Raw genomic sequence first — 19,757 nt, 5'->3', positions numbered from 1 at the left:
TATCCTTAAAATATTTTTCAACAATTCCATATAATACATATAATACATCCATTCGGAATTCGTATTTATGAATTTTTTAATTAAGCGAATAATAGAGACTTACGTTCCTCGTTTAAATAAGTCACTTACGTAAGCTTGACTGTGCTCTAATTATTTTCACAGATAAACTTCAAGTCACTTGCAGATGAAAAAATCATAATAACAGGAGGACACACACGAATGAATGGCTTAATACCCGAAGGAAGCCTTTTACTCCACAATGTGAGCAATGAACACTCTAATTGACTAATTAGCTTGTTAATATTTTTTTTTTTTTGATTTTTCATTCATTCGTAAAATCGGTACGACATTTTTCTACTCATCTCATAATGTGCCAATAATTCTTTTCTTAAAAATTTTCTATTTGAACAAAATTCTATCGAGATGTTTTAATCGGTAATTTTTCTTAAAAGATTTCAATCTTATGAAATGTATACGTATTTTTTAAAATTATTACTATAATGTGATTCATATTTAATGTGAGAAAGATTGATTAAATATTACGATGAGTTTTATTTTTTTTTTTTAATAATCGTAATTTTGGTGGACACGAGAAATATTTTATATAATTGTCTATGAAGAGAAACAGAAGTTTTTGCCTAAAGACGAACTCTCCGTGTGTCTGTAGGCAGTGGATCAACGAGTAGCTGGAAATTTGCCGAGGATCATTCAGCCATTGCTACTGATTAAGTCGGGATTATCTACAAGAATAAATAAACAGGCAACATTCTTGAAAAATTCATTCCAGTATGAAAACAGAGTCAGTGAAGCCATTGTGAAATTAATTATGAAATATGTAAATTGAAAGCTCGTAATAATGTCCTGATTACTAAGCTTTTCGATTTAACAGAATTGATAAAACTTATCGGTATTAGTCCTAAGTATTTTATGTTATTTTGCAATCGAAGATAATTAATGAGATATATAATAAAACCATTCAAGATATATTGCAAAAGGATAGTCATATCATTGGCCAATGAAGAAAGTACAGTCAAGAAAAGGTGGCTAATTTATTCAAAATTAGTTGGAAAAGTATAATGAGTGAGGTATGAATAAAGCAAAGGACATCCAATAAAAGAAACGAAGAGTATAATAGATTAATGAAAAGACGAACTGAAAAAAATGAATGAAATAAAAAAAAAAACTACATAAAAAATTATTAAGAAATATTGTAGAAAGTAATTAGAAGAAAATATTAATATCTTTATATATTTTGCAATAGATGATTGCGAGAAACAAGTAATTCATACGCGTTTCAGATACTAGTGTGTCCACCAAATTGTTTCAACTAACATATTGTTATCGTAAATAATAGTAATATAAGTATAAATAAAACACAAGTGCCTGTACTAAGTAAAATTATGATTAATAAACTTTTATCACAAACACAGCATTGCCAGACTAAGAATTACAAAAGAATAATTTTATATGTATATGTATATATATATATATATATATTATATTAAGATTAATAATATTATAAAGTGATTTATTATTAGAACGCAATTTTTATTTCAGTCTCCAGAAATTGGGCCAACTTTCAGCAAAGTCTCGAATTCCACGACATTCCGAGTGAGTTTTGACAGTTATTTTGAATTGTTAACATTAAATACCGTGGCTCCACCTTCCTTCTGCCTCTACTTAGTGATAAATCGCTCGATGTTTATTTTACCGTTTGAATGTTGTCGGGACCGCAGTTAACATGAAATTAAAACAGGCTGGGAAAAAAGTTTGCGACCAGTGTAACGAATGCGAAAAATGCTTCTACCTCGATGGTGTTCGGAGTCTGGCAAGTGATGATTTCTTCGATTAATCGCGGATAAATGACTATTGTAAGACTAGAATAAGGAGGGTAGAGAGTATCGATGACAAATACGAGTTATAGATGCCAATCAGCAACGCTAACGTCAAAAGGACGAGGCACGAAAGTGCAATCAGAGCGATTCTTGACATGATATTTAAGCTTAGAATTATTATATTTAGATTTCATATTGGCGTTCTGCTATTGTTCGATTTCGATCCTATTTTTTAAGTAGCGATCTTAAGTAATAAAAATTAACCGTTTTTTTTGTTTCTTACTTTTTTTTTTGTTTTTTTTTTCGTTTTTATGATTTTATGTTAATTTGAAAGGAAAGTGTGAACGAGGCGAAGGAGGATGAGAGCTATATTGAGCGTGGAAATATAATTTTGTTGCTTTCATATGGAAACGATTTAGTTCGACATAAGTCAGCATATTTACCATTTATTATCCATAAAACTAATTTGTACTCAGTTAGTTATTTAGATGAAGAGATTTATTTATTTTTTTTTTTTTTTGTTTTTTTGTTTGTTTGTTTTGTTTATTGTGATTTTATGTATTTTAGAAGAATTTAGCGAAAGTTACAAGAAAATGAAGAAAAAGAAGTTATATTTTTATTTAATATAAATTACTTTTTTCCACTCAATTTTAATAATCACGATTTGTGAAAGTACTTTCCAGAAACAGAATAAGGATAAAATAACTAAAAATATGAAGTGTTACAAACAACTTTTTATTTGTAACTTTACTGCCATAATGATAATACAATTTGTTGTAGAGTAGAACATTACAGAGTATATTATTATTATGCAAAAACTTTCTTTCTTTTTTCTTTATTTAGTTATTTATTAATTTTTTTAATAATAATTAACTTTATACAAATAACTATTTAAAATGAAGTTGATAACATTATTGCAATATGTATTTATCATGCAGAAATCAAGTTAATATTAACTTGTACTTTAGTAAAATTGAATAATTTGAACAGAGCGATTATAAGAATTTAATTAAAATTTGATAAATACAGGCTTTTGTAAAAATAAAATTCATTCGCTATAAATGTCAAGAGATAAAGAAATTATCGCTCCGTTCTTTTTTTTTTTTTTTTTTTTAATTTTTATTCAAGCATTAATTAATAGATCATTGATTGATAGTAACGAATAAAAGGTGAGGTAGATAATAAAAATTGAAAGCGAAATAGCTGATTCGTTCATTAGAAGACGTCGTCGATGCAAATGAGCAAACTCATTGACGAAAGCAAGAAGCATTCGAAGCAAACCTCGGAAAACCAATACAAACCGTCGAGCAACGCGGTGCAACCGACATTCAAGCGCAAGCTTATCATCGTCAAGCGCTCGCCGAAAAAGCTCAACTCCAAAAACCATGAGAGAGATATCACAAAATAGGTATTAGGGGCATCAAAATATATAGATGGAAAAGTCGCCGAAGGTCCGAGATTCAGTAGCACGAAGTTAACAGACATTGGTTGATTTTTGAACAAAATAATAACAAAGCATCCAAAATTGTTAAGTAATCAATTACATCAAAAATATAAAGCAAATGCAATTCTGTCACACGCAGTCTCGAAATTCTTGTGTATAGTAGTTTTCATTATGGTTTTTATAGTTCATTTTTAAGTCCAATAAACTTCACGATTGAGTGCAATAAATATATATTGTTCGCAGAATGTAGAGGAATGTGATTTGATTAAATTTTTGGTAACGCAAATGCATTCTAATAATCAATAATCTTAATGTAACCATTTGTTTAAGAAAACTTAAATTTAACAAAATAAAAAATAAAATAAAATATTAGTTTTTAATTTCACGTGAAAACTTTTGCTTGCTCACGTTTGCTTTACCTTTTTGTTGAATCAAGTTTTAAAAAAATAAAGAAACGAATAATTATAAATAACCGATTCTATGGGCTTGCGTTGTTGATCCTAATTCAACCAGTTAATCATATTATAATTGATGCGATATTGAATTTAAACAAAGAAAGAAAAAAAAAATAATAATAATAATAATAATAATAAAAAAATCATAGATTCCACATCTTAATAAGCAAAGATTGACATTATTAGATAAATTTTAATGAAAGATAATTTAATATTATATTATAATATATTCGTAAATAAAAATAAGATGATTTTATTCAAATTCATTTCATTACATATTCGGATATTATTTTTAATTTACGATATTCTTAGAGATTATATTTAGACATTAAAACGTATTTATATGGTACACAGGTGCATTTATAGATACACACGTATTAGTTCACACAATTAAAAATATTTAATATTTTATTTTAATATTTTTTATTATAAAATAAATTCACAAATATTAAATGTACTATTAAAAATTATTAAGAAAGTAGAATAATAGAGAGTAGTATCACAAATAATCAATGTTTACATTCAGTAAAATAAGAAGGAAGGTGAGCTTTTATATTCTTGCATACCAAACCTCGTTAAACTTTATTAATACGCTACATTCTCTTCAGTAAATTAAATCTCAAACATGAATTTAATTTAAAAAGATATTTCAATTTTTCTTCAATACATGTAAAGTTCATATCATTATTTGATTCTAATTCAGTTGGAAAAACTTAAATTCGACTCGAGAAATTTTCAAAATATGAGGGACGTAACTGCATCTCAGTTTTTTATCTTGATTCTTTTTCTATATTTTTCTCTAGTCACAGAATTTGGAAAAAGTCTGCCTTCATCACAACAATGTCTCTAAGTGCAACGTCAGCAACAGATCACAATCAAAGTTATTTTCGTCAAAGTCCTTCAATAGCTCCAGTAATAGGAAAAATATCGACAGACCTAAGAGCTATATTTCAACAGGTTGCATTTTGAAAAAAAGGATAACTTGCAAGAATAACGCGATTGGAGACATAAAATCTTACAACCCCTACCACATAAATTTAAAATGTTCATCTGACCTTTTATCATCTATTCGTCCGTATCTATCCACAACAATCCTCTGCGCTTCTAAATGCCCACCCTCTCGACCCCCATCCAAGTGTCCACCACCACCCTGCCCTCCAAAATCTCCACCTCCCAAGTGTCCAGCCCCACCCCCACCCGCACCCAAGTGCACACCACCTCCGCCCAAGTGTCCACCACCTCCACCCCCACCCAAGTGTCCACCACCTCCCTGCCCTCCAAAATGCCCGCCACCTCCCTGCCCACCGAAATGCCCGCCACCTCCCTGTCCACCGAAATGTCCACCACCTCCCTGTCCACCGAAATGTCCACCACCTCCCTGCCCGCCAAAATGTCCACCACCTCCCTGCCCTCCAAAATGTCCACCTAAAAAATGTTCTTCCAAATGATCTTCATTTTCCATAAGAAATTAATACCTTTCGTTACAGTTAATGAAATAACAATAAACTAAAAAATCTTCTCCCCAATTTTCTCAATCCTCGCCTTCAAATCTTAATTCCATATCTGGGAAATTTGTTCGCCATCTTATCCCCTGGATCCGATGTCCATTCCTTCAAAACATACTTCCCGTTTTTTGAAATCTAATTAAAATCAACCATAGTTATTGCTATCTACATGCAAGAGTCCACCAGCGTGTCAGGAAAATTCAGTCGAAATTCCAGAACGGGAATGTCCGTCTGAATGCACACCAGTCGAAAAATCTTCGTGCCGTTGTAAAAAATCAACGTGCGCTGATCCAATGCCTAAATGTGTTCTACCCGAGGTAATCATTTTATTCAACAAACGGATTATTCTTACAAATTATAAAATTTAGCCATTATAAGATTAAATTATTGTAATTCTCTCTCAATCGCCCTTAGCTCCAGCCAATTAAGCCTTTATCAACCTGCGACGAGATAGATAAAACGCTTCCCACCCATTCGAAACATCTACCAAAAAAGAAGGGACTCGCATCATTTTTATCAAATTTGTGTAAAAAAAGAAAAAAATGAATATGAAAAAGTACATATGGCTATTTGCAAATCTATTGAATAATGATAGTATGACTACAAAATTGAACGGTAAACAGCTATTCATAAAATAATATTTGATGATTTAATTAATTGCATCATCAAAATCTAACATAATATCTAAAAATTTAAGATTGAATTTATCGCTAATAAATAATACAACACATAATAAATATATTATATATATATATATATATATATATATATATATATATATATATATATATAAATTTATTTATTTAACATCTCATTTTCAGTACTCTGAACTAATAAGTTAATTAAGTGATTAACTGATTAATGTAAACAAAATAATTGAAGATTTATTTATAGTATACACTAATTGACTTACTGTACAAGCATCTACCAATAGTCATAATATAAGAAAGGCGCGCAAAGGTTTATTACGTTACTTTTTATTTTTTAATTGTTTAATCATAAATTCAAACCAAATTCTTATATTATTTCTAGTGAAAAATCACAAGTCACAAAAAATTTGTCATATAAATATTTTTTAAGAAATCGTAAAATATATTTATATTTAACGTATCTTATTTCAATTATTCAATTTGATTTTTTAATTAAATAGATAAATATCTTAAATAAAACATGACATAAAATGTATTTATGGTCGAAAATATGTTAATCAATATATTTTTAAAATACAGTTAATTAAGAATATACTTGGTGTTCTATCGTTTACAATATTATTATTAATGCTTTCTACTCTATAATCCAAATTAAAATATTTTCAGAATAACAAAATACATTATTATATCAGTACATTGATTACATACATTTATAATGCACACAACATTAATTTTAACATACATTAATTTACGACATTAATGAAAATATTAATATCGTTATTCCATTAAAGAGATACATTTTTTATGTTACTATTATAATTAATACAGCGTTACTTAAATACAATTTATAAGAATTGAAGATTAAAATAAGAATAGCATAATTTCAATGCATATTTCCATAGAAAATCAGAGCTATACTTGGAGTAATAATATAGTATTATATATTTACGCTATTTTCAATTATAAGTATTTAATAATAACAATAATAATAATAATAACAATAATAATACAGTTATAATAATTATTAAGTTTATTACACTTATTATTTATAATTTTTTCTTCAGGTGAATAATACATCTAAAGTATTAAATTAATCATCTTCTTCGCAATTACCAAGGGCTGCCGACAAATCAAGTCGTATTCCGCTTGTGTAATACGCCATCTAAACACGAATTCTTCTCTGAATCACCTCCACAGTATTTTAGTATTTTAATTATTTTAGTGTCAACTGCTTAGATATTGGATTTTAAGAAATCCATATACATGTGCCTATCTGTAATCAGTGAATATAAAGAATTTAGCAGCAATATCCGGAAGAGACATTGAAGACAAACGCGTTAATTTAATTATTGTAGAAAATGGCCTAGACATATCTAATATATTGATATAAATATGGTTACTCGATTTATTCTTTAATATTATTTGGTTTCTATAGTTATAGAAACTCATCGTAACAATGAATGTAATCTATGCTCAATGCATAAACTCTTACTTCAATCTCTCAAAGGGAAAATAATTGAAGTGCCAAATAATATGCATCCATAAGAAGACGAAGAAGACGAAGAAGACGAAGAAGACGAAGAAGAAGAAGAAGAAGAAGAAGAAGAAGAAGAAGAAGAAGAAGAAGAAGAAGAAGAAGAAGAAGAAGAAGAAGAAGAAGAAGAAGAAGAAGAAGAAGAAGAAGAAGAAGAAGAAGAAGAAGAAGAAGAAGAAGAAGAAGAAGAAGAAGAAGAAGAAGAAGAAGAAGAAGAAGAAGAAGAAGAAGAAGAAGAAGAAGAAGAAGAAGAAGAAGAAGAAGAAGAAGAAGAAGAAGAAGAAGAAGAAGAAGAAGAAGAAGAAGAAGAAGAAGAAGAAGAAGAAGAAGAAGAAGAAGAAGAAGAAGAAGAAGAAGAAGAAGAAGAAGAAGAAGAAGAAGAAGAAGAAGAAGAAGAAGAAGAAGAAGAAGAAGAAGAAGAAGAAGAAGAAGAAGAAGAAGAAGAAGAAGAAGAAGAAGAAGAAGAAGAAGAAGAAGAAGAAGAAGAAGAAGAAGAAGAAGAAGAAGAAGAAGAAGAAGAAGAAGAAGAAGAAGAAGAAGAAGAAGAAGAAGAAGAAGAAGAAGAAGAAGAAGAAGAAGAAGAAGAAGAAGAAGAAGAAGAAGAAGAAGAAGAAGAAGAAGAAGAAGAAGAAGAAGAAGAAGAAGAAGAAGAAGAAGAAGAAGAAGAAGAAGAAGAAGAAGAAAACATGAGCCAATGAAAAATAAAAAAAATAAATACAGCTAACCGGAATAAATTTACTTTATTTTATGAACGGAACATTTATTTGATTGTTAAGAAAAAAAATTTATAAAATTCATGTAAGCATTAAGTAACTCAAGTTCATTAAATTTCAAATAAGTATTCGTTCAAATAATAGTAAATAATGCACATTCGATGAGTAACTTTATGAGTCAAACGGCTCGTGATCGAGGGAAATGAAAAAATTACACAAAAAATAATAATGAAGATGGAAAGAAACGCTTAATAAATTCAGAATGGTGATAAATGTTGTATTCGGGAGACCTATCGATCGATTATCAGAAATTATTTACGCGAGACAACGTTGCACGGGATCGGTTAAGAACTAATTTTTAAATTCCCCTGAAAAGAGTCCATCTCCCATTAATCGATTCTGAGCTCCATGCACGTCCAATGTTCCTTTATCCAACAATTCGCCAACAATTTTATCACCATCTATGTATTTTTCCGCTTGCCAAAGCCACGGAGGAGCCAAGACAAGTTTCCGCATCGTAATAGTCGAATAAATGAGAATTCGTCAGGCGCTCGGGAAGACAGCATCCGCAGCTTTGTGACCGATTTAACGAACGGGAAAGCAATGAACGAGGGGAGCTTCGCCCGCGAAAATTGTTAAAAATCTTCTGTTATGTTATTTCAGTATGAATTTTGATAAATCTAGGTCACCGAAAATACTTTGATAGTTTTATTTTGTTTTTAAAGCATAAGTAAATTTATAAATTGTATCCACATTTGTATATTGATAGTTACAAACAAAAACAAAGAAAAATAAACAAAACAAAAAAATAAATTAAATAAATGATAATGATAATAAAAAAGTTCTTTGGTCAAAAATAAACATAATTAATTGTAAAAATTTGGGAGAAGAGAAAAAATTACTCAAAAATACTCGATAGTTATAAAACTTATAAAATTTATGTGAAGAGAAATTAAATATATGTATTATCAAAATCAAAAAAGTCTTCGACTTTTATTATAAATGCATAATACATCAGGAGACCTTGGCTTACAGATAATGTGTTTTTTTTTTCTTTTTTCTTTTTTTTTTTGAAAATTTGCACTGTACAGTTAACGCGAATTGATCTTATCAAGAAGCAATTGATTATGCGCTTATAAACGAAATTCTAAACAATATGTATAAAAAAAACATAAAAAATAATAATTTAAGCATTGATATCAAATCGATGACTAACAAGAATGATTTGAAAATGAGATAAAGAAGTAAATTTTCCAAAGTTTGATCATCTCGGGATTCTCGATCGAAACGACAATTTATCCACAATTTCTTGAATAATCTCTAATGTGAAAGCTGCTGCGCACATGGAAAGTGTGCGCACTTCTCGTTCTAATAATACGGGCATTTATATACGAAGGATAACTGGAAGAGAAAAGGAGAGCAAGTGATTCTTTCGGGCGATACTTGGAAATGGAAGCAGTTATCGTTACATTGGACGTCGAATCGAAGGGAAAAGGAACGTTTGTCGTCGTCGTCGTCGTCGTCGTCGTCGTCGTCGTCGTCGTCGTCGTCGTTGTCGTCATCGTGGCAATGTCTCTCCCCAAATCCCTTCTCAAGGGTCATTTCCAAACGCTTAATTCGATTATCCAATTCCTCAGCTGTCCTGCTTTCTCTTACTCTATATATATATAAATACAATCTGTACCTCCAACATTAGTTATCTCTCTCTCTCTCTCTCTCTCTCTCTCTCTCTCTCTCTCTCTCTCTCTCTGTCTCGGTATCTCCCTCGCTCAATTCTATACTCCCGACCCACAATATCGCCCTCTCTATGACTTTATCCTCCAATGCAAGCATTTACCCTTTGCAATAACTTGTTTGTTTCGACATTTTAACTTTTATCAATGCTATTGCTAAATCGAATTTACGAAACTACAAGTATTCAAAAAACTAAGCGAAATGCTTATTTATTATTTACTAATACATTGGAACTTTCATATAATTTAATCATACGAGGCTATTATATTTTGCATTTAAAAATACAAAAAAAATATTTTGAACTTGGTACAAAGTTACTATATTTTATTTTGATTATTAATTACGGGCAGCGAAATATTTATCTTCCGTCGGTATGAAAACGAAAGGAAACATAAAAAAGTAACAAAAATGTAAGAACAAATGATAAAAATAGATAAAGCAGATACGTTTGGAAAAAAGATAAGATCATAATAACTATTGTCATAAGTATTTGACGAAATGGAGAAAAGTGTAGAACACATTATTTAAGATTGTTATTAAAACAATTATTAAGCAGAATAATCAGACAAGTTTGTATGAAATGTATTATTGTATTTTTTAATATAATCAGCCATAATTAATTCTTACATCTAATATACAATCGAACTTTGATAAAGCATTAAAAATTTAATTTAATGAAATATATAATAATTTTGATTAAATATTTCGATTTGCTAGTTTATCAAATAATTGGTCTAATGTCTTTATTTAATTTTGTTCTATTTACATTACATCTATATATATTTTTAACCATGATATTGTGCTTTCTTTTCATAATAAGTATATATTAAATATAAAGACAATAAATATAAACCAGCGGCAATCTGCTTTTAAATAAATCATTCATACTAGAAAATTACACTTTGATTACGCAATTTTCTGAAGGTACTATACATTTAGAGATAAAGTATACATTTACATTCGCTTCTAAATAATTTCAAAAACAATAGTATATTATCTTAATTGTAATGAGTGGTTCAATCGTCAATATTAAACATGTATTTATTAGAAAAATTAGACATTTAATGTTTTTATTATCATTTACAAATTATTAATTGTACATTTCTTAGATTCTTTATCAAGCAGATAAAGATCGTCGCAATATTATTGATTTTTAAATCGCACGATGTTAATAAAATAATCGATTAATTGTTAGATCGTAGTGCTGCTTTATACTTATTGTCTCGTTGATTTATTGAATTTAATTATTTATACCGTCATTATTTACGTAATAAAAAAAAAAAACATTAAATAACGATTATTTAATGAGATGATTGTGTTTGGAAGTACTTGTAATAAGTCTGCGCTCACAAGATACGAACATTTTAAATTTATTTCAACTCTCGTTTCTCCAGTTAGTCGCGGTTTCTGAGAAATAAGCGACATTTCTAACCAAAGCCAGAAAGGCTCGATGTATTTGGCTGGGAAAATGAGGGGTGGTCGAGAGAGAGAGAGAGAGAGAGAGAGAGAGAGAGAGAGAGTAAGAGGGACTCGACCAACTACGCCAATGGCTGTACGAGAAAGAGATGGATAAACTTTGAAGCGACTGTCTCGAGGGGTCGTGTGGGGAGGATAGAACTGATGCATAATTCAGAAATCGTCACCCGCGAGGATATTGCCAATTTGGCGTCAATGAAAGTACGATCGGATTTGTCGGACAGCTAGGGAATACCCAAGCCGTGCTCGCGCTGCGCTCTTCCACACTCGTACAATTTAACACTTTTATTTTCATGTCGGATTGTAATGACGTATTTATACTTCCAAAGTCGGGCCATTTTTTTCTCCCTGTTTTATTTGTGATGGAGATTAGCGATAGTACGCTTTAAAGGTGATACCGTGTAAATCCAATTATTTTAGGCAAGATTTTTTGTAGTTTCGATGCTTGATTATTAAGTAAAGCCCGACTGCTTTGTTCGACATATATTCGTATATTTGTTTTCTAGCAATTGCCTCGTCTATACACTGGCCGTTTAAACAGAAATTTTTTTTTTCACGCCTAAAACTCAATTAACATAATAGTTGATAATAATAAACAACATATTATTAAGTAACTTAAATGCTTGGAAAATTAATGGTCAATTGAAATGACGAAGTGGTTCGTTTGCTCATATTTTATACTTAGATTAAGAGTCTCATATTAAGATTTAAGAATATTTATTATATCATATTTGTTCTGTAGTTAATATGGACATTTGTTATTAAATTTTAAATATTTGAGAAGAACTGTAAAAAAATATTCAATTTTTCTTCTCATTATTCATCATTCAAATACCATCAACGTAATAAAATTGTAAGATAAGATTCCATAATGGAATTTCAAAATCAAAATACAAATTTACTAGAAATATTTAAAAAAAAAAAAACACACATAAATATATATGAGATAAAATAAATATAAAGATAGAAAAAAATTAAGTCTTTTCAAATTATAAGCAATTTTTTCTGAACTAGTTTATTTATTAAGTATTTATGATTTATGAGTTTTTTCTTCTTCTCCATTTTACATGAAAAAACAAAACGAATATTTCTCAATCGATTTTACTTTTGGTATGGTTTAATGATAAATGGAACTGTAAATTTGAAAATTTTAAAGGAACATTATAATTCTGCTCGAATAAATCCTTATATTTAGTTGAGAGAGCATAAATTTTAATAAATATTTTTGAAATGATATTTCATTGGTAAACTTTTTATGGCGTTTTTTTTTTGAATCCTAAATGGTTAATTTTAATTTTCTTACTATGCAACAGAATCCTTTAATTCGTCTACTCAATTTAAAATTAAAAAATAAATCTAAAATTTACAAATTATATTTAAATTGTCACGTTGGATATTCTTTATATCATATTCGAAAGTAATAATTTATCTTTCCTATTAAAGTGACATTTTTGTCTTAAAAAACAAACAATTCATTTTCATTATATTAACGGTTTAGTCGTAATGTCTCAACTCTCCGTTAATGATGCTTTCGCATATTCACAGATCATAAATATTATTTTATAATATAATGTGTGTGTGCGTGCGCGTGTGCGTGCGTGTGCGTGGCTAAGAATCCATTAGGTTAATATCCTTTAAGTCAATCTAATTAATTTATAAATAATTTGCCAATAACAAGGGTAAGACCATCGTTTGTCTTTATCAATGAAGCCCTTTATGAACACTAGTTCTTATTCTTATAACGGCCGTATATGGAATAGAAACGTTGCGTTAAAAACTCTTTTCTCAAAAAAAAAAAAAAAAAAAAAAAAAAAAAAAAAAAAAATAAATAAATAAATAAAAAAAAAATATCGATGCTCGATTAGTTCCGGTTCGCAGCCCTTTGAGCTCGCGTAACTTTTATAGTCGTAATCCCGCGTCCCCCCCCCCCAATTCTTTAAAAAATATTCTATCGTCGTGCACACGAGCGGCCAATAAACATCTCTTAAACTCGCTGATTCTGATTGATGAAAGATTATCGGCATCCTCTTTCTACTTTTTTTGCCTCATATTTTTCGCCCTTCGCTCTCCATGCCGATTTTCCATGGACAGACACCGGGCAAGGTCATGAAATATTAATGATCCTGTGTATATACACTGGACAAGAACATCCCCCGTCATGAAAAGAATAAATTGGAATCGATTCAATTTGTCGACGCGCTCGCGTAATTATGTTATTATGCCCTCGTGTATAGTGCACAGTTTGGTACATTAGAATCCTCGACAAATAATCAATAATCCACATAATAAAAACCAGAATGGCCTGCTAACGCGCACGATGGATATTTCGATGAGGTGGCTACCTCGAATCGCAGCTCGTGAGGAATTAATGAGACTTTTCGGGAAGAACATGCGTGTTTACATGTGTATTGATTAGACGATGATAGGTTGTTGAAGAATCACGCGCAGTGATTTGCGACTTTTGATTTGCGGCTGAGCGCACGGAGGTTATTTTCGCCGTGGCCGAACAAGTCGACTGATTTTTATTGTTTATTGGATAAACGATATATAGCTACGCAGCGACGTTGGAGTGGGCATTTTCCTCTTTTACTTACGAATAATTCGTTAAAGACACTGGCGTTCAAGGATGACAAGGATTGACAAAATGATTATTTTAGGAAAACTCGCTCTAAGAAGTAATATCAGATGGCTTCGTGCTCGGCAATAATCTCTACGATATTCCTAGAATGATTTATTATTAGCTTGTGTTGATATGATAATGAAATCTATCCCCAACTCCCTCATTTATTGCCAATACAATGTCAATTTTCCGAACATTAAAATTCATTCGTAACTAAATTTCCCACGCAATACCAATATGTAAAATTTACTTTGCCGTGAATTATCTTAACTATTTGTTAACTGCGTGTGGTATGTTGCGACTATTGTTAATATTATCCTTAATAAACGTTCTATGTTATTTTAAATATTAATTTGGATATTATTAAGTTATGTAATCGCCCCGAATTAAATGTCCAGACGGTTGCATCGATCAAAAGCCGATCGATCGTACGTGCCAGTTAATTAAAAGTTTCTGTTTAAATACGATTGGACTATTGTCCTTGTTTAAGCATTATTTTTCGTTTTGCTGTTGCTGGTATAACATTTTAATATTTGATTTTAGAATTGAACGACAACCGATGACGAATTAAAATTGTCGTTGCGTAGGTAGTGATTGCAAAATTACGTAGCAATTGATTTACCGAAGGAACGTTTCGTAAGCCGCGTGAGTTGATAATGGCCGAGGAGATAAAAATTTTTTGAATAACCTTAGTGAAAAAGCTTAAGGTCTTGGGGATGGGGGGGGGGGATATTAAGCGATGGGAGGCGAGTAACTTGTATCGCTTTGCTGTCGCTGTCTTACGACAATATTGTATAAGCAGCCGGATCGTCCGTTCGTTTTAGTCACTCGGGAAAGAAAGGAGCGGCCCCCGCGCGACGAGAGAAAAGTTTGTCGCCAGACCGGAAACCTGGAAGTTTTACCGTATTTGCGCATCCGGCGCAATAAATTTCTCCGTAGCTTTTCCCGCCTTTCGAGCTGCCGGTCCAAGAGGCACACAACCGCCGGATTCACTAATCCCTACAGGGTGCATATGTGCGTACGTTCACGTTTTTCTGATCGCCCTTTACCGCTAGGCGGTTCCTTTTTCTATTTTTTCGTTATTGCCGTTGTTGTTGTTTCGTATTGTTATGTTTGATTTTTTCTTTTTTTTTTTTATTTATTTATTTCTTTTTTTCAGCCTAAGATTTTAGTCGACTCTGACATTCAGCTGCTGCCATCATGTTTATGGACTCTCGAGTACTTCTTTAGATAACGATGATAATAATTTCGATCATTGGCAAAGCTGTCAACGAGTTTGGAAATCTTAAAATCAGAAAACCTTAACATTACGCTAATCGACTGCATTCTCTTCTCTTTACTTTTCTTTTATTATTATTTCTGCTTTTTTCTGTGTTTTGTTTTTTATTTTTATTACACCGTTAGCTGACTACTAAGGTATAAATAATATCTTAGTTAATCCTGATTATTGATTCGGCAAATAAATCTAATGTAAATTAAGACGCTGACAGCGGCTAATAAGGATGCTATTTATAAAATCTTTTATTGAAAAAGAAAAGTAAGCTCTTTCTCTCTCTCTCTCTCTCTCTCTCTCTCTCTCTCTCTCGCTGGACGGTAAATTAAACAAGAGGAAATGAGAAAAGGGCGACGAAGAAGGAAAAATAGAAGAAGAAAGCTTATCTTGAGAAAACACCGTTGCCTTTATTTTTGTAAATCATCGGCCATTATCAGTAAGACTAAAGTTTCGCGTGAAATGCCGAAGAGCGTGTACGAGTAAATTGGTTCGAGAGAATAAGTATTGCCTCGTCGGTCAAAATAGCCTCCCCCACCCCACCCCCCGACGCCCCTCTCCGCCCCACTCCACCCAGCCGATACAAGTATTGTGAAACATCGCAGAAAACGAGTGGAGTGAAACGTTCGACGAAGAGTCCTGACGAAAGTTCTCCTCGAAATGGTGTCGAGGCCAAGGAGGAATAAAGCCTCCTCTGCTGAAAATTATGGAAGCCAGCGAGCGCTGCCCTAGCCACTACTCGACTCACCTCTTAATTAAAAAGGTCTTAAACAGCCATAAGAGAGCTTGGCAGTCGGTGGGGCGGGCGGTGCGCGCGCACACTCCGACAGTCCTCGATTAATCACGGGGTATCGAGTCGACGATTGCCGGGGGATGTCGGCCTCGGGAGTTTCTCTCGGCTCGACCCCGAGTTGTTCCCACCCGTCGACAGGAGCGCTAAGTGAGCAGCCTCGAGTACATCCTTCGTTACCTCCTCGATATTCCGGTCCCACAGCGCGCGCCTTTGTTGCGAGGAGCATTACCTAACCCGACTGCAAAAGCCTCGAAACGCCGGGAACGTCTTCGCGAGCGTTTGCGACTCGCCCGCGGTCCCGATTCTCATGCGGCTTTGGGGATGGTTGCGCGATCGGCTCCCATCATCGCCCTTACCTCCATTGCGTGCCTTACCCCGTTATTAAGAATGCCATTTACCAAGCCACGTCGCGAATACATACGAGCCCGATACAACGCCGAGATACAACGCCGAGATACAACGCCGAGATACAACGCCGATTTTTAGCGCCTATCGATCATCGGGCTTGTTACGATGTCCATTAGCTGCTGCTGGCTTACACACTAATTTTCGCGACCCTTTATCGCTAATGCCTTGTTGCCTGGCACTTTTGGCCGCTTGTTTATCATTATTATTAGTCCTTTGTCACCACTTCATTTCTCTCGGTTTTCCATACAGCTTTCCTCCATTATAAACGTACTGATTAGTCTCTTTAACTTGTTCCAACTTAATATCGAGATCGTTATTACCCAAAGCATTGAATAATACTCGCACATCCGTCCGCGCGCGCACACAGTAAACCAACATATTTGTATGTGTGTGCAAATAAAAAATTTCGGGAATAAATGTTATAGATTATCATACAATAGTTAATATTCATTACGATTTTACAATAAATGTATTTTATGCCAAAGCTCGATTTCATTTACCATTACTGAGTAAGCTTTAATAAAACGCACACATTTACCTTATTTGTGCGAATGTCATTTTAAGTGAAATTGAAAAATTTGTCATATCACATTGTAGTTAAGTGGGAAATTGTATTGTCGATCGTAAAACGAGTGCCTATACGAAATTTTCAAACACTTTCATTAGATTTTCACGTGCTCTCCTCCCTACCCCACTCGCCGCGTACGGCTTGCGTTCTCACGCGACCCAATAAACTCGTTCGACCCTCTCACTCGCTATCGTCGGCAAAGTAGACACTCAAGTGCCATCCACTTGATCGCCCAGCAAAGTTAAGCCCTCGAGTGTGGCTCGTACGTAGGGCTGGTCGAGGGTTGTACGCCGATATTAATACATTTACAAACGACTTGGGCGATTGTTTGCGAGTATTTCACCCCGGGGAGTCACGGCTCTGGTTCTGTCTCTCTCTCTCTCTCTCTCTCCCTCTTGAAGGAAGGAAGGAAGGAAGGAAGGAAGGAAGGAAGGACCAAGGGGCTGCGCGCGCAAACAGCATCTCGAGGGTCGTCTGTGTGTGCAAATGAAAACCACGGGCGGTCCCGCGGCGTTACTTCCGCCGCCCTTTATTTCACCACCGCCACCACCATCCTCCCCCTACCTCCCTCGCCTCAGCCGCTCATTCGGTCGCTATCCCTATGGTTCGCCCTCTTTATCGCTCTTTCAAGGGATTTCTTGAGCGCCCTTCGGTTTCGCTTATTTGCTTTTGGGGGTGCGCGTGTGCGCCTCAACCGCCGCACTCCACTCGCGAGTAATCCGTGTCTAATGTCGCGACGTCACGACGAATTACCGCCCTATTCATGCGTTCACCGCCACTAATTCCCGCCACGATGATTTTTAATCGCTTTTAATTTATAGTCTTGACTTTTACAGGCTGCGACAAATGCTATATTTTTCGAATCCATATTATGGTCGTTCATTTTCTTCCCCTTCTTCTTCCCTTTCTACTTCTTCTTCTTCTTCTTTTTCTTCTTCCTCTTCTTCTTCTTCTTCTTCTGTTCTTTTTTCTTTCGTTCATACTCGTGCGGCCCTTTTATTAAATTGATTAGCGTTCGTACGTGTAGCATGTAAATGTAAAAGGCATTCGAAGACAGCGATGATTAAAGGAGGAATTATAATAAAGGATCGATAGACGAAGGATGTGCGAGAGAACGCTAATAACCATTGATTATGCAACTAACTAATACATTCGATATATTTATTTTCCCGTGACTTATTTAACACTTTTTAACATATTAAAATACTATGGAAAGAAGCAATGCATTAAAATGAGAAACAAAAATAATATAAAAAGGAATATAAGGAATGAAGAAAAGGAGCAAAAAAGCAGGGGAAAAAAAGGACGTTAAATTACCGTATCGTTGGAGCACTTGTAGTTAAAAAAAAAAATATATTGCATTGCGGTGGAATATTTGGCAATAAAACGCTTATCGTATTGCCTTACGGAATTACATCGCTCTTAAATAATACACTTTAGGGGCGGGAAACGCTTAGCCAATAATGTCCTTAAAAGCGATATAATTGCATAGCGTTTGGAAATTTTGCTCAACTTGTACGTACGCGGTTAGAGTTAAGCTTGTAGTGACAACACGATATCACGTGCTATCAAAGTAGTATTGCGGCCAACTGTCGTCGGCGTCGATGGAGCTCGAGCTCATTTTCATGAATTTATACAATTTGTGCGGGGGCAGCTAAGCGCTTGCGGCTCGGAGATAGCGATCGGGATCGGGAGAAAGCTCCTCGCCAGCTGTCCTGGAAATAGGTGGTCGGACGACGTCGAGGAGCTGGCTTGCCTCATTCGTAAAAGAAAAAAGTCCCGGAAGCCTCGACCCGGAGCGCTCGAATATGCAAAGGATGGAATATTACCGCGGGTCGCCCAATGGAAGCAGGGTGGGTCGCTCTCCCAGGCGAGGTATCGTCGCGTCGCGTACGGAGCGGGCCCTCGACGTCGCCCCAGCCTCGCATAATTTCCCAACACGGATGGCCGCGGAAGGGGATGCCGCAGCCTGGGAGTCGGAGACACTCGAATCCCAGCCCATGCATAGCAATGGGGTGGTGGGGGTGGGGGGGAGTGGAAGTGCGCGAGCCAACTCGTAACAACGGTTAACCGCAGTCGCTCAAGCCACGGCAAATCTGAAAATCACGCGGCAGCCCCGGGCCCCGGGGACGACGACCGCTGCCGTGGCGGAGGTCCGAGCTGCTTCGGATCAGACGGGGCGTCCCGCGCCCGGGCTTATTGCCAATAAAAATACAAATTTGGAATGAAAGCGAGCGGGACTGCGAGGGCAGAGAAGCCCGGCGGAAAGGACAAGGGTGGCGAATGTTCCGGATGCGCGATACGAGATTTTGTGGCACTCTACGCAGGCACTCTACGGGGAAGGGCGGCTAATATGAGGAAACGACCCTTTCTTATAGATAAATGCCTCGACAATGAGAGAGAGAGAGAGAGAAGCTTCATTTATAGTAACAATCCTTGCTGCATTGCTATGCAATGGATTTAGATGCATTTAGATACAATGGACCTGAAAGGCTCGAAAGACCTGAAAGGATGTTAATCATTGGATATCTTTACAAGTAAAACTATCAACATTTCTGTTTTGAATATACGCCACTTTAATTGCTATTAATTTTTAGATAAAAACATCCATAGTTTTCTCACAAAACTATACTCTAATTCCTAATAATTAGTCTAATATAATAATTTATCCGATGATTAAACACGTCAATAATCAAATAACTAAATCTGCAATTGTTTATTCATATAAATTTGTTAATTCCCCAAACTTAAT

The sequence above is a fragment of the Ceratosolen solmsi genome, unplaced genomic scaffold (genome assembly GCF_000503995.2).
Source record: "Ceratosolen solmsi marchali unplaced genomic scaffold, CerSol_1.0 scaffold1, whole genome shotgun sequence".
NCBI lineage: Eukaryota > Metazoa > Arthropoda > Insecta > Hymenoptera > Agaonidae > Ceratosolen > Ceratosolen solmsi.
Note: the sequence above shows the minus strand (reverse complement) of the source record.